We start from the raw sequence: 26,669 nt of genomic DNA, 5'->3' as shown, positions 1-26,669 counted from the left end.
AGTGACAAAGTAAAAGAAAGTAAATAAAAGCTAAAAAAAAAAAGTAATATAGAAGATAGAAGAAGTTAGATAAAAAAGTAAAAGAATGAATATAAGAGGTCCCTCCTGGATCAACCAAAACCACTGGTGGAACAGCCGATACCACTGGTGGAACAGCCGATACCACTGGTGGAACAGCCGATACCACTGGTGGAACAGCTGATACCACTGGTGGAACAGCCGAAACCACTGGTGGCTCAGCCGATACCACTGGTGGCTCAGCCGATACCACTGGTGGAACAGCCGATACCACTGGTGGAACAGCCAATACCACTGGTGGAACAGCTGATACCACTGGTGAATTATACAACTGGTGGATCAACCGATTCCCGCAGGTGGATCAATCGATACCACTGGTGGAACAGCCGATACCACTGGTGGAACAGCTGATACCACTGGTGGAACAGCCGATACCACTGGTGGAACAGCTGATACCACTGGTGGAACAGCCGATACCACTGGTGGAACAGCCGATACCACTGGTGAAACAGCCGATACCACTGGTGGAACAGCTGATACCACTGGTGGAGCAGCCGATACCAAGGAGCAGCTTGTAGACATGTTTGCACAAGAAGATATCAAGGTCGGCCCACACGTGTTCTCAGCATGGCGCCAGCAGCAGACAGCAGAAGGAGTGCGATACAGGCCACACATCCGCAGCCCGACCCAAATATGAGGATTAGTGTCACGGCCGTGCAGAGAGAGGCGGAGCTACAAACCCTGGCTGGCCAAACAATCCATCAGTGCAAACACTCCATGTTGTTCAACATCACACGGCCATGAGGGGGCGCCACTGAGACATTAAAACACTTTTTAATCTGCTTAAATGAAAATAATTTGTCCTCAACTCAAATCCAGCAGACTTTAATCCAGCTCACAACCACACAGGAAGTACTACAGTAACAATACTACAACATGGAGTAGTTTAGTAACAATATTACAACATGGAGTAGTTTAGTAACAATATTACAACATGGAGTAGTTTAGTAACAATATTACAATATGGAGTACTACAATATGGAGTAGTTTAGTAACAATACTACAACATGGAGTAGTTTAGTAACAATATTACAACATGGAGTAGTTTAGTAACAATATTACAACATGGAGTAGTTTAGTAACAATACTACAATATGGAGTAGTTTAGTAACAATATTACAACATGGAGTAGTTTAGTAACAATATTACAACATGGAGTAGTTTAGTAACAATATTACAATATGGAGTACTTTAGTAACAATACTACAATATGGAGTAGTTTAGTAACAATACTACAACATGGAGTAGTTTAGTAACAATACTACAATATGGAGTAGTTTAGTAACAATGTTACAACATGGAGTAGTTTAGTAACAATATTACAACATGGAGTAGTTTAGTAACAATATTACAATATGGAGTAGTTTAGTAACAATATTACAACATGGAGTAGTTTAGTAACAATACTACAACATGGAGTAGTTTAGTAACAATATTACAACATGGAGTAGTTTAGTAACAATGTTACAACATGGAGTAGTTTAGTAACAATGTTACAACATGGAGTAGTTTAGTAACAATGTTACAACATGGAGTAGTTTAGTAACAATGTTACAACATGGAGTAGTTTAGTAACAATGTTACAACATGGAGTAGTTTAGTAACAATGTTACAACATGGAGTAGTTTAGTAACAATACTACAACATGGAGTAATTTAGTAACAATATTACAACATGGAGTAATTTAGTAACAATATTACAATATGGAGTAGTTTAGTAACAATACTACAACATGGAGTAGTTTAGTAACAATACTACAATATGGAGTAGTTTAGTAACAATGTTACAACATGGAGTAGTTTAGTAACAATATTACAACATGGAGTAGTTTAGTAACAATATTACAATATGGAGTAGTTTAGTAACAATACTACAACATGGAGTAGTTTAGTAACAATATTACAACATGGAGTAGTTTAGTAACAATACTACAACATGGAGTAGTTTAGTAACAATATTACAACATGGAGTAGTTTAGTAACAATGTTACAACATGGAGTAGTTTAGTAACAATATTACAACATGGAGTAGTTTAGTAACAATGTTACAACATGGAGTAGTTTAGTAACAATGTTACAACATGGAGTAGTTTAGTAACAATGTTACAACATGGAGTAGTTTAGTAACAATGTTACAACATGGAGTAGTTTAGTAACAACGTTACAACATGGAGTAGTTTAGTAACAACGTTACAACATGGAGTAGTTTAGTAACAACATTACAACATGGAGTAGTTTAGTAACAACGTTACAACATGGAGTAGTTTAGTAACAACGTTACAACATGGAGTAGTTTAGTAACAACGTTACAACATGGAGTAGTTTAGTAGCAACGTTACAACATGGAGTAGTTTAGTAACAACGTTACAACATGGAGTAGTTTAGTAACAACGTTACAACATGGAGTAGTTTAGTAACAACGTTACAACATGGAGTAGTTTAGTAACAACGTTACAACATGGAGTAGTTTAGTAACAACGTTACAACATGGAGTAGTTTAGTAACAACGTTACAACATGGAGTAGTTTAGTAACAACGTTACAACATGGAGTAGTTTAGTAACAACATTACAACATGGAGTAGTTTAGTAACAATGTTACAACATGGAGTAGTTTAGTAACAATATTACAATATGGAGTAGTTTAGTAACAATGTTACAACATGGAGTAGTTTAGTAACAATGTTACAACATGGAGTAGTTTAGTAACAATATTACAACATGGAGTAGTTTAGTAACAATATTACAACATGGAGTAGTTTAGTAACAATATTACAACATGGAGTAGTTTAGTAACAATATTACAAAATGGAGTAGTTTAGTAACAATGTTACAACATGGAGTAGTTTAGTAACAATACTACAACATGGAGTAGTTTAGTAACAATATTACAACATTTTTAAACAACGCTCCACGAAAGACAACACCATGATATCACTGATATCATGTCACTTTTTAAACAACGATCCATGAAGGACAACACCATGATATCATTGAGAGCATGTCACTTTTTAAACAACGATCCATGAAGGACAACACCATGATATCATTGATACATGTCACTTTTTAAACAATGATCCATGAAAGACAACACCATATCATTGATACCGTGTCACTTTTTAAACAACGATCCATGAAGGGAAACACCATGGTATCATTGATACTATATTACTTTTTAAACAACGCTCCATGAAAGACAACACCATGATATCACTCATATCATGTCACTTTTTATACAACGATCCACGAAAGACAACACCATGATATCACTCATATCATGTCACTTTTTATACAACGATCCATGAAGGACAACACCATGATATCATTGATACATGTCACTTTTTAAACAACGATCAATGAAAGACAACACCATATCATTGATACCGTGTCACTTTTTAAACAGCGATCCATGAAGGGCAACACCATGATATCATTGATACTATATTACTTTTTAAACAACACTCCATGAAAGACAACACCGTGATATCACTCATATCATGTCACTTTTTATACAACGATCCACGGAGGACAACACAATGATATTCAGTGATACCATGTCACTTTTTAAACAATGATCCATGAAAGACAACACCATGATATTCATTGATACCATGTCACTTTTTAAACAATGATCCATGAAGGGCAACACCATGATATCCTTGATACCATGTCACTTTTTAAACAATGATCCATGAAAGACAACACCATGATATTCATTGATACCATGTCACTTTTTAAACAACGATCCATGAAGTGCAACACCATGATATCATTGATACTATATTACTTTTTAAACAACGCTCCATGAAAGACAACACCATGATATCACTCATATCATGTCACTTTTTATACAACGATCCACGGAGGACAACACAATGATATTCAGTGATACCATGTCACTTTTTAAACAATGATCCATGAAAGACAACACCATGATATTCATTGATACCATGTCACTTTTTATACAATGATCCATGAAGGGCAACACCATGATATCCTTGATACCATGTCACTTTTTAAACAATGATCCATGAAAGACAACACCATGATATTCATTGATACCATGTCACTTTTTAAACAACGATCCATGAAGTGCAACACCATGATATCATTGATACTATATTACTTTTTAAACAACGCTCCATGAAAGACAACACCATGATATCACTCATATCATGTCACTTTTTATACAACGATCCACGGAGGACAACACAATGATATTCAGTGATACCATGTCACTTTTTAAACAATGATCCATGAAAGACAACACCATGATATTCATTGATACCATGTCACTTTTTAAACAACGATCCATGAAGGGCAACACCATGATATCATTGATACTATATTACTTTTTAAACAACACTCCATGAAAGACAACACCATGATATCACTCATATCATGTCACTTTTTATACAACGATCCACGGAGGACAATACAATGATATTCAGTGATACCATGTCACTTTTTAAACAACGATCCATGATGGACAACACAACGATATCATTGATACCATGTCACTTTTTAAACAATGATCCATGAAGGGCAACACCATGATATCATTGATACCATGTCACTTTTTAAACAACGATCCATGAAGGACAACACCATGATATCGCTTCCATATTTCCACTTTCTTCCACCAGGAAGATGAAAATGATGGCAGTTTTTATTCATATCAATTACGTGTCTATTTTGATATTTATTGATATCATTTATTCGGCCAGCACTGCTATGTGTTGCTGTCAAATTTGATGACATCATGAAGTATCGGAGATAGGCTCCAGCGACCCCGAAAGGGACAAGCGGTAGAAAATGGATGGATGACGTATGGCCATATGATGACGTCATTCAAATCTGTATCATGTCAAGGTGGATATTGCACAACCTGGAAGAAGAAGAAGTCACGTGACAAGTCATGTGACTTCAGGAAGAAGAAGTCATGTGACGAGTTGTGTGACTTCAGGAAGAAGAAGTCATGTGACAAGTCATGTGACTTCAGGAAGAAGAAGTCATGTGACAAGACATGTGACTTCAGGAAGAAGGAGTCATGTGACAAGTCATGTGACTTCAGGAAGAAGAAGTCATGTGACAAGTCATGTGACTTCAGGAAGAAGAAGTCATGTGACAAGTCATGTGACTTCAGGAAGAAGGAGTCATGTGACAAGTCATGTGACTTCAGGAAGAAGAAGTCATGTGACTTCCTCTTCCACTCAATGAAAGAGTGAAAGTTCACTCAACTGATTTCTACTCTTCTTCTTTTTTGTCTTCTTCTTTTTCTATTCTTTTTTTGTTTTTGCTTCCTTTTTTCTTCTTTTGATTATTGTTCTACTTCTTTTTTCTTTCTTTTACTTCTTTTACTTCTTTTTATTTCTTTTTTTCCTCACTCTACTTGTTTTCTTCTTTGTTTTCGTCTTTTTTTTCTACGTTTTCTTCTTTATTTCTTATTCTTTTCATTATTCGTCTACTTTTTTCTTTGTTTTCTTCTTTTACTTTATTATTTTCTTATTCTTTTTTTCTTTTTCTTATTTTTCTTATGTGTCAACTTCTTTTAATTTCCCCTTTAGTTTCTCTTTTTATTCTTCATTTTCTTTTTCCTTTTTCTTCTTTTACTTTCATTTTCTTTTTTCCAGTTCTTTTTCGTTTTCCTTTTCTAATTTTTTATTTCTTTTCTTCTTTAACTTTTTTTTACTACTTTTTTCTACTTTTTCTTTTACTTCTTTTTTTTTTTTCTCTTTTTACTTTTTTCTTTATTTTCTTCTTTTTTTACATTTTCTAATTATTTTTCCACATTTTCTTCTTTATTTCTTATTCTTTTTATTTGTCTACTTCTTTTCTATTTGTTTTCTTCTTGTACTTTATTTTTTTCTTATTTGTCTACTTTTTATTTTCCCATTTATTTTTTATTTTTCTTCTTTCTTTTCTTTTTTTTTCCTTTTTCCTCTTTTACTTTCTTTTTCTTCTTCCAAGTTCTTTTTTGTCTTCTTTTTTTTTTAAACTTTTTATTTCTTTCCTTTTTTAACTTTTTCTTCTTCATTCACTTTCCTTTCCTTTCCTTGCTGTCTTCCTCTTCCTGACGTGAGCGTGTGATTGGAGTGTTTCATGTCGCAACACGACCGCACGTTACTTCCTGCCAGCGAGCAGGAAACCAGCACGCAGATGAGAAAGACGACGTCACAGCTGATTTTGTTTGGAGGTCCCAACATGTTCAGCGGAATGTTCCGTGCAGGATTAAAATGGCTGACCTCCACACACAAACATTCTCTTTCCTGCAAACTTCCTCATGCACTCCTAATCATTAATCAAAGTATGAACATTTGGTGCACAATAACTTTTTTTGATTGGCCCTGGACAGATTGTAAACATTAAATGAGTCATTATTATGAAGATATGTTATTAGACAATTCTTTTTTTAATCCGATTAATCACTTTTCAATGTGGATTAATCGTATTTGTAATTAACTTTAAAAATCCATTAATTTCAAAAAGACCAACACTTGATCACAAATGCAATTTTTTGTTCAAATAGATCAGAAGATAATAAACATAAATCGTATATACGCGATTAATCACGCAATAGTTTTGCCAACATTAGTATGCTAATATTTCATGCTAATATTTTAGCTCATTTCATTCATATAAATATAAACCTAAACATCAGTGCTTATGGCACTTGGCGCCACCTTAGAAGTAGACTAACATGTAATTATGCTAACATTAGCATGCTAACATTTTATGCTAACATTTTATAACATTTTTCAATCTGAAATGTAAGGCTTTTGATGCTTGGCGCCATCTTGTAAGTACACTAACATGTCGTATGATAGTTATTATGCTAACATTACCATGCTAATGTTTTTAGCTAACATTTGCCTAATTTTCAAACCTAAAATTCATGGTTTTTAGAACACGTCTCCATCTTGCGAGTACGCTAACTGTTCCCATTATAACAAGCTAGCATGCTAACGTTTTCTGCCGGCTCCATCAAAATGTTGCTAACATTTTAAGCTAGCATTTCAGCTAATTTGATACGGTTGAATAAAAAAAATCATGGCTTTTGATACACAGCGCCATCTTAGAAGCATGCTAACTTGTCCTACGTTATTATGCTATCATTAGCATGCTAACATTTTATAAAAATTTTCAATCTAAAATGTATGGCTTTTGATGTTTGGCGCCATTTAGGAAGTACACTAACATGTCGTATGTTATTATGCTAACATTAGCATGCTAACATTTTATGCTAACATTTTATAAAAATGTTCAATCTAAAATGTATGGCTTTTGATGCTTGCCACTATTTTGGAAGTACACTAACATGTCGTATGTTATTATGCTAACATTAGCATGCTAACATTTTATGCTAACATTTTATAACAGTTTTCAAGCTGAAATGTATGGCTTTTGATGCTTGGCGCCATCTTGGAAGTACACTAGCATGTCGTATGATAGTTATTATGCTAACATTACCAATGTGAATGTTTTGAGCTAACATTTGCCTAATTTTCAAACCTAAAATTCATGGTTTTTAGAACACGTCTCCATCTTGCGAGTACGCTAACTGTTCCCATTATAACAAGCTACCATGCTAACGTTTTCTGCCGGCTCCATCAAAATGTTGCTAACATTTTAAGCTAGCATTTCAGCTAATTTGATACGCTTGAATAAAAAAAAGTCATGGCTTTTGATACTCGGCGCCATCTTAGAAGCATGCTAACTTGTCCTACGTTATTATGCTATCATTAGCATGCTAACATTTTACTTCATTTTAGGTCATTTAAATCTAAAACTCATGGGTTTTGAGACATGTCTCCATCTTGCAAGTATGTTATCTAACGTTTTATGCAAGCTTTGAAGGTTTAAACAACCCAAGTTTGGACACCTTTTATGTTTTCGGTAAATCATTTGGAACACAAACATGCTAACACGCTGGGAGTAGCACGCACGATGACGTCAGAAAACAATATGCTAATAAGTTCTTTCATCTTCCAAACATGGCGTGAATTAATTTATTACAAACTATTTTCGATTTAGAAAAGCTTTTTTTTTTTTTTAAAGCGGTGACGTCATCTCACAAACAGGAAGAATTGAAACCAGCAGCGATGAAAAAAAAACGTTAGCGTGGGAAAATGGTGGACTTGTTGAAAAGTACAACCCGGAAACTCGTCGTCCCAACACAAAAGGAGTTTAAGCTCAGGTGAAGTTCACCTGGCCATGGGCGACACCGGAAACCGGGAAAGAAAGACAAACATTGACTTTTTTTCTTCTTTTTTTTTTACCTTGGAGTCGACGGTGAAGATTGTTGGTCCCACGAGAGAGTGTTTGTCTCGCCGCGGCAGCCTCAAACGCATCGCGGTACCGTAAAGCGGACTTCCTCCTCCTTTTTTTTTTTTTCCGTCAAGCGCCAAGTGGTGCGCAACTGACTTCCGTTATATTCCATAATAAAAGCCACGCTAGCCTAAATAGCTGCGAACAAAGACGAGGCTACTAACATATTTGACCGTAAATACGCGCCAATAATCAATCAAACAAATCAATAATCGCCGGATAACTTTGATCTGACCGCGGTGGAGCTTCCAGTGACGTATTTTGAAATCCTCCTTACATTGTATTTCTGCTTGCATTCACGCCAGCTTTATGTTTGTTTAGTCCGAGCAGTAATCACAACTAATCACATCTGTTCGTCGCTTTCTCTCCAAAAGTCCTTTCAAAATAAAGTACGACATTTGAAGCGCAATATTGGAATGTTATAAATGTTACTAAATCATCTTTAGTCAGTGATTACTCACTCGCTGGTGACGTCACACGTACAGTTACTCCACATGTGGACATCTTACACAACGAATGGAATTTATGTTCTGTTGCCATGGTGACGACGGCTGAAAGGCACCTTTTACCTGTCAATCACAGGGGAGAACCTATGGAGGGTCAAATGGGAAAAAAATCATTTAATTGTAATTGTATTTCATTACGTAAATGTGTCATGAATGTATAAATACATAATTTCATCATTTAGATAATTTAATATTGAATTAATATTTTGATTTGATTATTGTTTTCATTATTTCAGGATGCATCAAAGTCAGGAGGCGGGGCTAAAAGGAATCTAGTCCAATGAAGACTTTGGAAACATGGCGGCGAAGGAGCAACCAATCAGGTGTTAGGACCCGCCCACTGACTTTGAAGGTGGCGGCTAAGGAGTAACCAATCAGGTGTTAGGACCCGCCCACTGACTTTGACGGATAAGTTACATTCTTGAAACGCTGCCACATACTTTCATGAAATAATTAATTCAGTCATGAATCAGTAATCAATTCATTAAATATTGAAATAATTAATTAGATCAATAATCAGTTAATTAATTAAATATTTAAATAAATTAAATCATGAATGGATAGTTGATTAAGTAATTAAATATTGAAATAACTAATAGGTAATTAGATATTATAATAATTAAGTTAATCATGAATCATGAAATACTTAAATAAATAGTATAATTAACTCAACTATGAATCTATTATTAATTAATTAAATATTGAAATAACTAAATCATGAATCAATAAATAGTTAATACATATTATAATAACTCAGTTAATTATGAATCAACAAATAATAAATACATATTATAATTAACTAAACCATGAATCAATTATTAATTAATTAAATATAGAAATAATTAAATCAATAATCAGTTAGTTAATTAAATACTAAAATAAATAATTAAATTAATAATTATTTTTATATTAAAACATGGATGGCACATTTAATTACACAGTTTTTCCTTCATTCCAATTATGATTATGATCAATTAAAGACACATTGAAGTAATTCATTAAATATTTACAATTTATTTATTTAATTTTGTCCCTGATTAGACCCTCCATAAAAACCCAGAACTGACGCTCACATAAATAATTCAACAATTGTGACTTGTCCAGGGTGTACCCCGCCTTCCGCCCGAATGCAGCTGGGATAGGCTCCAGCGACCCCCCCCCCACCCCCCCGCCACCCCGAAAGGGACAAGCGGTAGAAAATGGATGTTTTTTAAACAAACTGCAAACGTTCCAACATTATTCGAACCGCCGCATGTTTATGATCCATCTTGCAACTTTACATTGTTTCTATTTTATTTTGAAGGAGCGGAAACATTATGAAGTGTGAGAGCGTGATGACAAACAATGACAGTAAAAAAAAATTTTTTTTTAAAAGATACACTTGTTATGCCCCGCCACCAGAGGGCGGCGTCTCTCAAATTGTGGCGTGGAAACAGCTCGCCTACATAGTCTTCTCTATAGTTTTTTTATGTTGAAATGATGTATGCTTTAGGGCAGTGGTCCCCAACCACCGATTGGTACCGGGCCGCACAAGAAATTAAAAAAATAAAATAAATAAAAATAAATAAAAATTATGTAATCAACATAAAAATCACAATATATACATTATATATCAATATAGATCAATACAGTCTGCAGGGATACAGTCCGTAAGCACACATGATTGTATTTATTTATGTAAAAAAAAAAAAAAAAATTACACAAATACATGCCGACATATTCATTATAAAGTGGCCCGAATATGAGTTTAAATAAATAAACATATAACCTAGAAAGCCCTTTCAGTGTGTTGGTATCCAATCCATTCCACTTGTTCATATAGAAAATGCCCACATCACTCAAAATCCAGTCCGCATTTTCTATGCAACCTTGCTTGCGGTCCTGCAGGTGTACGAATCACATTAGCGCACAGCACTGCAGAACAAGAACCTTGTGTCTGTAATTGTAAATAATTTAGTTTTTAAGTTTTGTGTTTCTTGTAGAATCTATATAAAAGAATCTATATAAAGTAATATACATTAGCCTATTGTTAAAATAATGAAAAAAACATCATTAAATATATTTGTTTTATTGTATTGTTACATTAATAGCTGTTGTATTATTATAGGATGGCTTGTTAAACATTTCACAGGATTTTCAGAGGGTGGAAAAACCAAGACATTTAATAGAAAATGTAAAATGAATAAATACATAAAAAGAAAAAGAAAAAAAATGGTTAGAAGCCATCGTCCCGGGGAGCATTTCATTTCGTGCCGTGCATTTTTTTTTTACTGTCCCCGTGACGACGGGACTACGTTAATCTCAAGCCCTGGAAGTTACATTTTATTGTTTGCATTATTTGTTTCAGCATTGCACTTTGAATACGGTCCCTCAGCTTTTTGACAGCTTTGGCTCTTTTTCAGATCAGGAGCCGTACTTATCAAGCTTCTCAGAATGACTCCTAAGAAGTCTGCTAAGAGTTGACTTAAGAGTAAATAAATTCTTCGCTGAAAGCTGCACTTAAAAGTTAGTTATCAAGCGTCTTACTCACACTTTCAGCGAAGTGTAGGACTGAATCTTAAGTGTCACACTCAGAGCTGAATTACGACATTACTATGTGCCGTAAACGCAATTTTAGGTGACGTCATTTCTGTGTCCATAGAAATGACCAATCACGGAAGGGAATCCCTTGTCTAAGAATAGAGAAATATCTTGGAAATATTTAAGTGGACAATGGGAGTGTATATTTTGACAATAAACTACAAAATAATACAAAACAAACTAGTCCCCGCCGGCACTCACGCTACCGCTCCCTCTCTTCTCTCGCCCACACACTCACTGACGTCACTCACCTCACGGCCACACACATACGCTACTGTCATAACATTTTCTTTCCAATTCATTAATTAGGCAACTAATTTGAAACTGCTGTGGGTGGCTCTATATATACTAGCCCACTGCAGACACATGCAGAAATCAACAAGGAATCGAAAAGTATTAAATCTGTGACAAAAATAATACCCGCTCTGTCTAAACGATACCGTTTGATCAGCTGCTCGTCATCAAAAAAAAAAAAAAACATTGTTCCGTCTCTCTCGCCTCAGTGCCATCCCCTGCTGGCAACTCCTAACAAACTTAAGACACCTCTGAAGGTCTCTTAAATATCGTGGAGAGTAGGAGTGATTCTTAGACTTAAGAACGTTGATAAAAAGCTTTTATTCTTAAGTTTGAGAGTAGGACTAAATTTCGCAAATTCTCAGGACTTAAGTGTAAAATGGCACTCTAAGAAGCTTGATAAGTTGTGTGTGTCAAAAAAACCAACAGGACATCCATATAAGGTCATGTATATAAATACAGTACAATATAGCATATTCTTGAGTGTTAAATGAAAGAGAAAGTGATTATTGTTTTCGTCCACCCTGAGAAGACGAGCAGGAAGTGCGTGCGTTAACCTTTGACCCCCCACTTCCTGCCTTGAAAGTGTAAAGAAAAAAGCAAGGCGTCAGTTCAAACATGTGCGTCTAAGTGAGTGAGCCAAGGTGTCGTCGCGGAGCCGCTTGGCCGCCTCCGAGCGCGGCCGGAAGTCCCGCCTCCGCGGCTTGTCGGGCTCGTGGGCGGAGACGGGCGAGGATGAGGACGGGGCGGGGAGGGGGGCTCGGCCTTGATGCTGATGCTGCACACAGGGAGGTGAAGGGGGCGGGGACAGGAGGATTAATGGCGCCATCTAGTGGCCCAAGTCTAGTCCTACAACAAAATGTTTAGAAACAGTTTTTCATTTATTCTTTTACAAAACATAAGCGATGTGATAGTATAAGTTTTTGTTTCTTCCTGCTCCTCTTCGGAAACACAATGTTTCTTTTCATATTAATGTTTTTAAGTTTGTTTTTTTTTCAAATGACGAAATTGTATTTTTTACCTAAATGGTGTACATTGTTGTTTTGATGTGTCCGAAATAAATATACAATTAAAAAACAAAAAACAAAAAACCAGTAAATTTAGACTCGTATTTTTTCAATGACAATTCATTCATATTTTTTTATTCAGTAAGTGAACATGTACTATATAGATGGCCCAAGTCTAGTCCTACAACAAAGTGTTTAGAAACACTTTTTCATTTATTATTTTACAAAATATAAGCGATGGGATAGTAGATTTTTTCTTCCTGCTCCTCTTCGGACACACAATGTTTATTTTCATATTAATGTTTTTTAAAGGTTTTCAGTTTGGGTTTTTTCAAATGACGAAATTTAATTTTTTTACCTAAATGGTAAAAAATAAAAATAAATTGTTGTTTTGATGTGTCCGAAATAAATATACAATTAAAAAGTATTTCAGACTCGTATTTTTTCAATGACAATTTATTCATATTTTTTTAATTCAGAAAGTGAACATGTAATATTTAAATAATAAAATTTAACTTGGACCCTAACTTAAACAAGTTGAAAACGCGGGTGTTACCATTTAGTGGTCTATTGCAGTGGTCCCCAACCACCGGGCCGCGGCCCGGTACCGGTCTGTGAACCGATTGGTACCGGGCCGCGGCCGCACAAGAAATTAAAAAAAAATAAAAAATAATAATAATAATAATTAAATTTAATCAACATAAAAAACACAATATATACATTATGTATCACTATAAATCAATACAGTCTGCAGGGATGCAGTCCGTAAGCACACATGATTGTATTTCTTTATGACAACAACAATTTTTTTATTTGTATTTTTTTTTTTACTATTCCCCCCCCCCCCCCCCCCCCCCCCCCCGGTCCGTGGGACAAATTTTCAAGCATTGACCGGTCCGCAAGTACAAAAAGGTTGGGGACCACTGGTCTATTGTACGGAATATGTACTGTACTGTGCAATCTACTAATAAAAGTTTCAATCAATCAATTAATATATATTTACAGCTAAAATAAACCACATTTCCCTTCAATTCCACCTATATTTTGTTTGGATAATTTACAACTGTGATCACAAACTGTTGCTCTTCATGCAATTTAATTTAAAACAATAATATCGGGCATGTTCTTCCATTTTATTCATATTCTTATTGTTGTTGTTTATTTTTTTTTAAACTTATTTACCACTTACCTCAATTTTTCAATTATACATTTACACACCAATGCCTGAGAAGGAGCAGGATGAAGAAAAAAAATCTTGTATTTTCCTGCCCCCTTCAACATAATATGTAGTCTTACTTAATGATATCATATAAACCAACAATTGCATCCAAATATAACGAAAACAAACAAAAAAACACACTGATATACACATTTGTTTTAAAGTTGTCCTTGAATACTGATGTTGGAAATGACCTTTTCTTCTATGCTCTTCATTCTCACAAGTGATGACAAACATTTTTTGGTAAATTTGCTGGTAATTTAAACATGACACAAAATGTCTGCAACTTTACTAGCTCCTGTAGTTTCAATAAAGCAGAATTAATAAATAACATGTTAGTGTGTTCTAAGTAATCTACTTGATGAATAATCCTTATAGCTATTTTCTGTAGTTGATACACTGTTTGCTCTTTTTGCAATTTAACGTAAAAACAATAATATTGGGCATGTTATTCCATTTCATTCATATTCTTATTGTTTTTGTTTATATTTTTTTTACTTATTTACCACTTTATAGAAAGTGTTTGGCGTGTACACGCTACACAACTGTCACGCCAATTTTCTTGCCATTACAAAAACCTTCCTAGCCCCCATTTACTTCCGGAGTCATTTCCGTCTACGTCATTTCCTCTTACGTACGTAATTTCCACTTACTGCCAGTCGCTGGTTTTTTTTTATTTTTTTATAATATAGTCATTTCCTCTTACGTCGATGACAGCGATCGATAGTATCGATAGAATACAAATCTCCTGAAAATGGTGGTGTCACTGAATGATATTCGTCTTTATATTTTTATTAATACTTGTCCGTTTTGTTAACGCTGTATTATAAAAAAAGAGTCAAACGAAGTGCTATCGATCGCTGTCAAAGACGTAAGAGGAAATGACGTAAGCGGAAATGACCCCGGAAGTAAATGGGGTGGTAGGAAGGTTTTTGTAATGGGAAAAAAATTGGCGTGACACAACCAACTACATAATGTTGACCACCATTTTGTTGATTTACTTAGTTAAATAAACTCTAAATGTTTTCACCACAAATGTATTATATATATTTTTTAATGACTAAAAGATAAAGAAACTAAGTATTCATTTAAAAAAAAAAAAAAACGCTGTTAGGAAACCCAATTCCCATCATGCACCGCAGCTCAGTACAGGCCAATCAGATGACAGTCGATGACGTCAGATGCCTGCAGGCCAATCAGAAGAAATCACGTGACGTCACAAGGGTATATAAACACGCTCCAGCCTTCTTTCGGCCTCTTTCACCTTCGACTCTCGGACTGCGCAAGAATTAACATAATGGCGTCTTTATTTCAAACGTCTTATTCTTCCTTTGTCACTTCAAAACTATCCAACTGTTTAACTTCACAAGTTTATAGGCCGTGTCCGAGTTGAAGCCGGAGGAGATGACGTAACGCCACCAAGTGAGTGTTCTTCATGCTAAGCTAATATTGCTAACGTCGTCTTCCAGCAGTTAATGTTTTAAAGGAATGAAGAAATGTGCAGTTAATGTTTAAATTAAAAGAAGTCATGTGCAGTTAATGTTTAAATTAAAAGAAGTCATGTGCAGTTAATGTTTAAAATAATTGAAGTCATGTAAGTTTAATGGCAACATTTTGCCTTGAGGTAAAGCTACATGCTAATGCTAAGCTAACCACGTGGTCAGCGGCGTGCTATTTTAGTTCTCGAAAGATGTAAATAAGAGATTTTTAAAAAGTACAACTCTTAAGGCTCCAATCGAAGCCGTTCTTGCTTATCTGTGGCAGTGAATGGTCACCAGGATGCCGAGATGAAACATTCACCGACGGTCGCGGCCCAGCTTGACGAAGTAGCTGATGGCAGCAACATTGTGGAGAATAACATTCTGCATCACTATTATATGATTATAGTAGCTGATGGCAGCAACATTGTGGAGAATAACATTCTGCATCACTACAATATGATTATAGTAGCTGATGGCAGCAACATTGTGGAGAATAACATTCTGCATCACTACAATATGATTATAGTAGCTGATGGCAGCAACATTGTGGAGAATAACATTCTGCATCACTACTATATGATTATAGTAGCTGATGGCAGCAACATTGTGGAGAATAACATTCTGCATCACTACAATATGATTATAGTAGCTGATGGCAGCAACATTGTGGAGAATAACATTCTGCATCACTATTATATGATTATAGAAAAACTCATGTTATTTGTTCCTTTTACAGATGTAAGTGAACCTTGGAGGCCACGATGGCGACAAAGCACGCGCACTTCTGGACGGTAATTGTTTATTTTTTTACACGATCAACACAGTGGAACCTCTTATCACTAAGTATTAGTCCAGGGGTCACCAACGCGGTGCCCGCGGGCACCAGGTAGCCCGTAAGGACCAGATGAGTAGCCCGCTGGCCTGTTCTAAAAATAGCTCAAATAGCAGCACTTACCAGTGAGCTGCCTCTATTTTTTAAATTGTATTTATTTACTAGCAAGCTGGTCTCGCTTTGCCCGACATTTTTAATTCTAAGAGACAAAACTCGAATAGAATTTGAAAATCCAAGAAAATATTTGAAAGACTTGGTCTTCACTTGTTTAAATAAATTAATTATTTTTTTTACTTTGCTTCTTATAACTTTCAGAAAGACAATTTTAGAGAAAAAATACAACCTTAAAAATGATTTTAGGATTTTTAAACACATATACCTTTTTACCTTTTGAATTCCTTCCTCTTCTTTCCTGACAACTTAAATCGATGTTAAAGTACATTTATTTTTTTTATTGTAAAGAATAATAAATACATTTTAATTAAATTTTTCATTTTAGCTTCTGTTTTTTTGACGAAGAATATTTGTGAAATATTTCTTCAAACTTATTATGATTAAAATTCAAAAAAAATATTTGGGCAAATCTAGAAAATCTGTAGAATCAAATTTAAATCTTATTATCAAAGTCTTTTGAATTTCTTTTAAAAAATTTGTTCTGGAAAATCTAGAAGAAATAATGATTTGTCTTTGTTAGAAATATAGCTTGGTCCAATTTGTTATATATTCTAACAAAGTGTAGATTGGATTTTAACCTATTCAATCAAAATTCTAAAAATTCTTAATCTGGAAAAATTACTAAGTTTTTCTCTTTTTTTCGGTTGAATTTAGAATTTTAAAGAGTTGAAATTGAAGATAAACTGTTTCAAAATTTAATTGTCATTTTTTTCGTGTTTTCTCTTTTAAACCGTTCAATTAAGTGTAAATATCATTAATTATTAATAATAACATAGAGTTAAAGGTAAATTGAGCAAATTGGCTATTTCTGGCAATTTATTGAAGTGTATCAAACTGGTAGCCCTTCGCATTAATCACTACCCAAGAAGTAGCTCTTGCTTTCAAAAAGGTTGGTGACCCCTGCACTATAGAGACCAAATGCATGTTAGACTTTTTTTTTATTGTCATTCAAATGTGAACTTTACAGTACAGATAAGAACAACATTGTTGCATTAGCTCATGGTAGTGCAGGATAAAAGAGCAATAAGGTGCAGATATTAATAAATTACTCTACAGATAAATATATTGCACTCTTTCATATGCATCCACGTTTATGGATGTATGTTATATTGTCTATATATTTATATAAAGACATTCAATTCCCCCCCAAACTTGATCAACTGGCTGGAATAAAAAGACAATATAACATACATCCGTAAACACGGATGTATATGAAAAAGTGCAATATATTTATCCGTACAGTAATCTATTTATTTTTATCTGCACCTTATTGCTCTTTTATCCTGCACTAGTATGAGCTAATGCAGGTGTGTCCAAACTTTTTCCCCAGAGGGCCGCACACAGAAAAACTTAAAGAACGCGGGGACCATTTTGATATTTCTTTTTCAAACCTTAACAAAATATATGGATTTTTTTTTGTTTAACCTTTAGGGCTCCCGGGGACCATAAAGGGTCTCAGTCATTACAATGTAAGAAATAAGTCAAATTATTATTTTTTTAACGCTTACAGTAAATCTCTTATCAACTTCAGGTTAATAAGTAAAAAAAAAAGTTTTATGCCTTTTCTGTCAAAGACAACTTTGTTTTTTATAGTAAAACTGAAATATGCAGTAGTCCTAAAAGATCAATAATGCAGGACACCATTGATTTTAATTCTTTAATATTTTTGAGTAATCACAGTGAAATGTTAAATAAAATCCTACTAAATATATTATGGATCCAAAAGGTCCCCCACTCATAAAGTGATACATTTTTAGTAGTTTTTTTTTACTTTTAACACTTAAATTACGAGATCAACTTCAGATATATCTGTCAATTTTACGTTTGTACTATTTTGTTTGTATTATGCTCTTTTGTCAAATAAAACTTTGTTTTTTATGGCAACCACACAATATATGCAATATTTTTTCCACATAAAACATTTTAAAGTGAAATTTTTTTAAGTAATAATTCATTGTAACAGATTTTTTTGTCTTTTTTTTTTTTTGAGCAATGGCAAAAAAATAAATAAACAAAGACCAAGGTAAAAAAACAGCCTGCATGGCAGCTTTGTGTCAACATTGCAACTTTTTCTCGTTAGACTTCACCTCGTTCCACTTTTTTTTAATTTCTGCAATTCTATTAATTTTGCAATTTTTGCAGAATGTGTGGGGGGGCCGGTAAACTATTAGCTGCGGGCCGCAAAGGAAGGCTAAGTGTTGTGTGTAGAGGTTCCACTGTTTGTTTGTTGGCTGTGATGACAAACTTGCCCTCACTGATTCAATGTTTGATTGATAGTTTTGGACTGAGCCACGTTTATGTTTCAAACTGCTGACTCTGCAGCGCGACAGTTTCTAATGGCGTGTTCTGTCTGTGCCTACAGGAGCAGTCGTGAGGGCCCCCGTCCAGGTAATTTCAAAATAAAAGGTAGAGCTGCGTCACTGTCTAGTTAGTGATCTGGGATGACATTTACTACCACTGAAGTACGATGAGCTGTGGTGCGGATATGGGACTGAGATCACTCAAATAGTTTTTTGTCAATTATCGTCATTTACATTTGAGTCTAAAGTTTTCTTTTCTTGTCCCCAGTTTGCCAAGTGAGCTCTTTGCTGGGATGTTGTGATCGTCAGGACTTCCTGTCCGTGATCCAAAGACTTGGATGGATACTAGCTGTCCCAATTCAGGGTCTGCATCTGAATTTGAAGGCTGTCCCAATTCATTCAAACTCGAAAACTCCTCCAAATGCACCCTTTTTCCCTATCCTTCGTGGCCTCCCATATCCCAAGATGCTTTGCGCGCCTTTGTTCAACCTGGCTCTCTTTGGCCACGGTGGCAAAGCAGCAGCACCCAATACTTTGAAATGAAAGTATCCTCTGCAGGGTAGACTGTCCCATTTAACGCATCCTTCTGAAGCTGCGTAGGCCGGCATCCTCTGAAGGATGCAGACCCTGAATTCGGGATGGTTCCTGCTGGCCCCACCATGGACTGGACTTTCGCTGATGTGTTGGACTTTCACAATATTATGTCAGACCTACTCCACATCCATTGCTTTCGGTCTCTCCTAGAGGGGGGGGGGTTACCCACATATGCGGTCCTCTCCAAGGTTTCTCATAGTCATTCACATTGACGTCCCACTGGGGTGAGTTTTCCTTGCCAGTATGTGGGCTCTGTACAGAGGATGTCGTTGTGGCTTGTGCAGCCCTTTGAGACACTTGTGATTTAGGGCTATATAAACAAACGATTGATTGATTGAATTGGGACACAGCTACTGATTGAAAACATGACTAACTTCATTAAATAATACTTCTCAATGATCTGTGTACTTTTCTACAACTATATGCAATACCGTGCGGGCTAACTTTCATTTGTTGTCATCTGCTGTCATCTAGTGGATGTTTTGTTGTACTGTTAAGTCAATTTAAACTAGAAAGCTCAATTGTCACTGGTATTATTAATCATAACACATACAGTGGTGTGTGACAAAGTTAAACTTAGATTTAATTCAAGTAGAATACTTGATAATCTGTAGTCTTATACGACATTAAGTCCATTTAATTCATGCATTTACAATGTTTGTGTCCTACAGTTTCACCCTTTCAATTGTCAATAAACCTGGCCTCCCATCAGTCAACCTGGTGTTCAGAGTTTTGACGAGCGGAAGGTGTTGAACTTACTGCCTTCGTGTAAAAGTGTGCTTAAGGAAGGTAGGATAAATACAATTCAACATACAATAACACATATTGGTGTAAAAATACAATGTAAAGTTGAATGACATGTAGATATTTGTAATTTTTTTAGAATAGCTTGACATGCACATTTTGCTGTATAATGTTTGACATGCAGATATTGCTGTACAAATAAAGTTGAATAAGTTAATGACATGCATATATTGGTGTATAAATCAAGCGTAGAGTAACTCGTAAATTGGTGTTAAACTAACCCGAGTAGAGCAGTAGGTTAGTTTGCAGCTGAATAAATGACATTTTGCTGGGCGTGGAAAAGAAAGCTAAAGTATGGATCTGACCTCAGTGCTTAGATGGAAGATGTGCTCTGACAGAAATAGTTTATAAAGAAAACATGTCACAAAGATGATCTCCTGGCCTGAGTCTTGTGTAGACTTTCAACTCCGACGTGTGATTGAAAGAACGGACGAGTTTGTTACTTAGTAAAACATGAAAGCTGCTTCTTACTCCATCCCATGATGCTGATGCTGCCCCGTTGCCATGGAGCTTAAAGATGGAGACGAGAAGCCTGCCAGCTCAGAACTGCTCATCTGATAATCTGACAAAACATTCAACTCAATTAATTTGATAAAAACGAAATATTCATTTGAATTAATACGACACAAAACATTAAAATCTGATGAAACTAAATATTCATTTAAATTAATACGACACAAAAAACATTTAATTTAATCTGACAAAACAATTGATAAAACATATAAATCATATTCCAAGTATATTGAAGGACACACTTTCATGTCACGTTTTGTCCTTAAAGGGTTTTGGTTTTTAAACAGAACTGTGCACACTGGCAGCGTGCAATGTCTCCTTCTGACCACATGGGGGCGACATTGAGACCCCAGGAAGCACTTTAGTACGGTATGACGTCATAAAACAGTGACTTTTTGTCTAATTCTTAAATCTGCACGTATATATTTCTTAGAAATGTTATTAATACTAAGTTATTAAATGAGTGCCAGACTATTAAATGATTACTAAATAAGTATTAGTACTAAATTAGTAAGTATTAGTACTAAATTATTAAATGAGTGCCAGACTATTAAATTATTAGTAAATTAGTAAGTATTAGTGCTAGATTAAATTAATGCCAGACTATTAAATTTTTAGTACAGTAGTATTAGTACTGAATTATTAAATAAGTGCCAGATTACTACTAATGAGTACTTGACTATTAAATTATTAGTAAGTATTAGTACTAAATTATTAAATCATTAAAAGAGTGCCAGACTATTAAATTATTAGTAAATTAGTAAGTATTAGTACTAAATTAAATGAGTGCCAGACTATTAAATTATTAGTAAATTAGTATTAGTACTAAATTATTACATTACTACATTTTTAAACAAGTGCCAGACCATTAAATTATTAGTAAATTAGTAAGTATTAGTACTAAATTATTAAATGAGTGCCAGACTATTAAATTATTAGTAAATTAATAAGTATTAATACTAAATTATTAAATGAGTGCCAGACTATTAAATTATTAGTAAATTAATAAGTATTAGTACTAAATTATTACATGAGTGCCAGACTATTAAATTATTACTAAATTAGTAGGTATTAGTACTAAATTATTACATTATTAAATGAGTGCCAGACTATTAAATTAGTACTAAATTATTAAATAAGTACCAGACTATTAAATTATTACTAAATTAGTAAGTATTAATACTAAATTATTAAATGAGTGCCAGACTATTAAATTATTACTAAATTAGTAAGTATTAGTACTAAATTATTACATTATTAAAGTATTAAATGAGTGCCAGACTTTTAAATTATTACTAAATTAGTATTAGTACTAAATTATTAAATAAGTGCCAGACTATTAAATTATTAGCAAATTAGTATGTATTAGTACAAAATTATTAAATCATTCAATTATTAAATGAGTGCCAGACTATTAAATTATTACTAAATTAGTAAGTATTAGTACTAAATTATTAAATCATTAAATGAGTGCCAGACTATTAAATTATTACTAAATTAGTAAGTATTAGTACTAAATTATAAATGAGTGCCAGACTATTAAATTATTACTAAATTAGTTAATTAGTACTAAATTATTAAATAAGTGCCAGACTATTAAATGATTACTAAATTTGTAAATTCGTAAGTATTAGTACTAAATTATTAAATGAGTGCCAAACTATTACATTATTACTAAATTAGTAAGTTTTAGTACTAAATTATTAAATAAGAGCCAGACTATTAAATTATTACTAAATTAGTAAGTATTGGTACTAAATTATTAAATTATTAAATGAGTGCCAGACTATTACATTAGTAAATTAATAAGTATTAGTACTAAATTATTAAATAAGTGCCAGACTATTAAATTACTAAATTTGTAAATTCATAAGTATTAGTACTAAATTATTAAATGAGTGCCAAACTATTAAATTATTAGTAAATTAGTAAGTATTAGTACTAAATTATTAAATGAGTGCCAGACTATTAAATTATTACTAAATTAGTAAATGAGTTAATTAGTACTAAATTATTAAATGAGTGCCAGACTATTAAATTATTACTAAATTAGTAAGTATTAGTACTAAATTATTAAATGAGTGCCAGACTATTAAATTACTAAATTTGTAAATTAGTAAGTATTAGTACTAAATTATTAAATGAGTGCCAGACTATTAAATTATTACTAAATTAGTAAGTATTAGTACTAAATTATCAAATGAGTGCCAGACTTTTAAATTATTACTAAATTAGTAAATATTAGTACTAAATTATTAAATGAGTGCCAGACTATTAAATTATTACTAAATTAGTAAGTATTAGTACTAAATTATTAAATGAGTGCCAGACTATTAAATTATTACTAAATTAGTAAGCATTAGTACTAAATTATTAAATGAGTACTTGACTATTAAATTATTAGTAAATTAGTAAGTATTAGTACTAAATTATTAAATCATTAAAAGAGTGCCAGACTATTAAATTATTAGTAAATTAGTAAGTATTAGTACTAAATTAAATGAGTGCCAGACTATTAAATTATTAGTAAATTAGTAAGTATTAGTACTAAATTATTACATTACTACATTTTTAAACAAGTGCCAGACTATTAAATTATTAGTAAATTAGTAAGTATTAGTACTAAATTATTAAATGAGTGCCAGACTATTAAATTATTACTAAATTAGTAGGTATTAGTATTAAATTATTACATTATTAAATGAGTGCCAAACTATTAAATTAGTACTAAATTAGTAAATTAGTATTAGTACTAAATTATTAAATAAGTACCAGACTATTAAATTATTACTAATTTAGTAAGTATTAATACTAAATTGTTAAATGAGTGCCAGACTATTAAATTATTACTAAATTAGTAAGTATTAGTACTAAATTATTACATTATTAAAGTATTAAATGAGTGCCAGACTATTAAATTATTACTAAGTAAGTATTAGTAGTAAATTATTAAATCATTAAATGAGTGCCAGACTATTAAATTATTACTAAATTAGTAAGTATTAGTACTAAATTATAAATGAGTGCCAGACTATTAAATTATTACTAAATTAGTTAATTAGTACTAAATTATTAAATAAGTGCCAGACTATTAAATTATTACTAAATTTGTAAATTCGTAAGTATCAGTACTAAATTATTAAATGAGTGCCAAACTATTACATTATTACTAAATTAGTAAGTATTAGTACTAAATTATTAAATAAGAGCCAGACTATTAAATTATTACTAAATTAGTAAGTATTAGTACTAAATTATTAAATGAGTGCCAGACTATTACATTAGTAAATTAATAAGTATTAGTACTAAATTATTAAATAAGTGCCAGACTATTAAATTACTAAATTTGTAAATTCGTAAGTATTAGTACTAAATTATTAAATGAGTGCCAAACTATTAAATTATTAGTAAATTAGTAAGTATTAGTACTAAATTATTAAATGAGTGCCAGACTATTAAATTATTAGTAAATTAGTAAGTATTAGTACTAAATTATTAAATCATTAAAAGAGTGCCAGACTATTAAATTATTAGTAAATTAGTAAGTATTAGTACTAAATTAAATGAGTCCCAGACTATTAAATTATTAGTAAATTAGTAAGTATTAGTACTAAATTATTACATTACTACATTTTTAAACAAGTGCCAGACTATTAAATTATTAGTAAATTGGTATTAGTACTAAATTATTAAATGAGTGCCAGACTATTAAATTAGTACTAAATTATTAAATAAGTGCCAGACTATTAAATTATTACTAAATTAGTAAGTACTAATACTAAATTATTAAATGAGTGCCAGACTATTAAATTATTACTAAATTAGTAAGTATTAGTACTAAATTATTACATTATTAAAGTATTAAATGAGTGCCAGACTTTTAAATTATTAGTAAATTAGTAAGTATTAGTACTAAATTATTAAATAAGTGCCAGACTATTACATTATTAGTAAATTAGTAAGTATTAGTACAAAATTATTAAATCATTCAATCATTAAATGAGTGCCAGACTATTACATTATTAGTAAATTAGTAAGTATTAGTACTAAATTATTAAATGAGTGCCAGACTATTACATTATTAGTAAATTAGTAAGTATTAGTACAAAATTATTAAATCATTCAATCATTAAATGAGTGCCAGACTATTAAATTATTACTAAATTAGTAAGTATTAGTACTAAATTATAAATGAGTGCCAGACTTAAATTATTACTAAATTAGTTAATTAGTACTAAATTATTAAATAAGTGCCAGACTATTAAATGATTACTAAATTTGTAAATTCGTAAGTATTAGTACTAAATTATTAAATTATTAAATGAGTGCCAAACTATTACATTATTACTAAATTAGTAAGTATTAGTACTAAATTATTAAATAAGAGCCAGACTATTAAATTATTACTAAATTAGTAAGTATTAGTACTAAATTATTAAATGAGTGCCAGAATATTACATTATTACTAAATTAGTAAGTATTAGTACTAAATTATTAAATAAGAGCCAGACTATTAAATTATTACTAAATTAATAAGTATTAGTACTAAATTATTAAATAAGTGCCAGACTATTAAATTACTAAATTTGTAAATTCGTAAGTATTAGTACTAAATTATTAAATGAGTGCCAAACTATTAAATTATTAGTACATTAGTAAGTATTAGTACTAAATTATTAAATGAGTGCCAGACTATTAAATTATTAGTAAATTAGTAAGTATTAATACTAAATTATTAAATGAGTGCCAGACTATTACATTATTAGTAAATTAGTAAGTATTAATACTAAATTATTAAATGAGTGCCAGACTATTAAATTATTAGTAAATTAGTAAGTATTAATACTAAATTATTAAATGAGTGCCAGACTATTAAATTATTAGTAAATTAGTAAGTATTAATACTAAATTATTAAATGAGTGCCAGACTATTAAATTATTACTAAATTAGTAAGTATTAGTACTAAATTATTAAATAAGTGCCAGACTATTAAATTGTTATTAATACTAAATCGGGGTGGGGAACATTTTTGGCTGACAGAACCGTGAAATCCAAATATTTTAAGATCCATATAATACTTTTTTAACACTGAATCCAACTAAATGTGTGCATTTTTAAATAAGACCAACATTTAATAAGTCTTTTATTCTTTTCAATAGCACAGTTATTCTGAAACTAACCGATGATAAATCAAATACTTCTCACCATTAATGACATCATCTTCAACACCATTAATGACATCATCTTCAACAGGTGTGGCACATAAACGGACGGACGCATTAAAATGCACCACAACGTTTTATATTCGGAACGTGACTTTTGAACACTGCGATTACACTGCATTTGACCCACCACCCTTGTTCACCCCCTGCGAGGTGAGGGGAGCAGTGAGCAGCAGTGGTGGCCACGCCCGGGGAATCATTTTGGGTGATTTGGTGATAGTACTTTCCCACATGCTGCTCTCACAATACACACATACAGTATACTCCCCTCATATAAAAGGTAAATATTACAAATAGAGTCTGACTTACCGTAGAGATTGTGCTGAGTCAGGCTGGGCGTTGCCATGGAGACCACTGGTGTGCTCAAAGGTTGGCCGGACTGACGAGGAAAGCACATTTCAATCATTTACAACACATATTATGGTCTATATATATATATATATATATATATATATATATATATATATATATATATATATATATATATATATATATATATATATATATATATATATATTATTTATAAACATTTCATGAGGGTAGGGTTAGGGGTAGGGTTAGGTTCACTGAAGTGTGCTGCTGCTTCCGGCCACACGGTGGCAGTGTTGTAGCACAGGAAGAGGCCGCTCTCGGGTTGCCTCGCCGGCCGGAGGCGTCATTCCCGGACGGCTGCCGGCGCGCTCGCAGCCGTTGACTAAAAAAAGGACACAAAGAGGACGAAAAGGTCACGTCTCGCGGT

At 32.7% G+C, this 26,669-nt stretch overlaps 1 protein-coding gene, 1 long non-coding RNA gene and 1 other non-coding gene across 5 annotated transcripts in view; 2 read left to right on the top strand and 1 right to left on the bottom strand.

Moving 5' to 3' along the window:
• The window catches only part of LOC133629913 (multiple C2 and transmembrane domain-containing protein 2-like), an 86,037-nt gene extending 77,568 nt beyond the window's left edge, over window positions 1–8,469 (bottom strand). For all 3 annotated transcript variants that reach the window (XM_062021032.1, XM_062021042.1, XM_062021051.1), the window contains exon 1: window positions 8,355–8,469. The gene's annotated coding sequence lies outside the window, so the exon portion shown is untranslated. The remainder of the gene's footprint in view (window positions 1–8,354) is intronic.
• Window positions 8,470–15,270: 6,801 nt separating this feature from the next.
• LOC133629908 (uncharacterized) lies at window positions 15,271–20,277 on the top strand. Its single transcript, XR_009821162.1, has 4 exons — window positions 15,271–15,431; window positions 16,227–16,281; window positions 18,859–18,884; window positions 19,065–20,277. It is a non-coding gene; the product is annotated as an uncharacterized LOC133629908 (long non-coding RNA).
• LOC133642733 (small nucleolar RNA SNORA16B/SNORA16A family) lies at window positions 15,734–15,872 on the top strand. Its single transcript, XR_009824592.1, has one exon. It is a non-coding gene; the product is annotated as a small nucleolar RNA SNORA16B/SNORA16A family (small nucleolar RNA).
• Window positions 20,278–26,669: the final 6,392 nt, after the last annotated feature.

The sequence above is a fragment of the Entelurus aequoreus genome, linkage group LG02 (assembly GCF_033978785.1).
Source record: "Entelurus aequoreus isolate RoL-2023_Sb linkage group LG02, RoL_Eaeq_v1.1, whole genome shotgun sequence".
Classification (NCBI taxonomy): domain Eukaryota; kingdom Metazoa; phylum Chordata; class Actinopteri; order Syngnathiformes; family Syngnathidae; genus Entelurus; species Entelurus aequoreus.
Note: the sequence above shows the minus strand (reverse complement) of the source record. Positions and strands in the feature narration are given on the sequence as shown.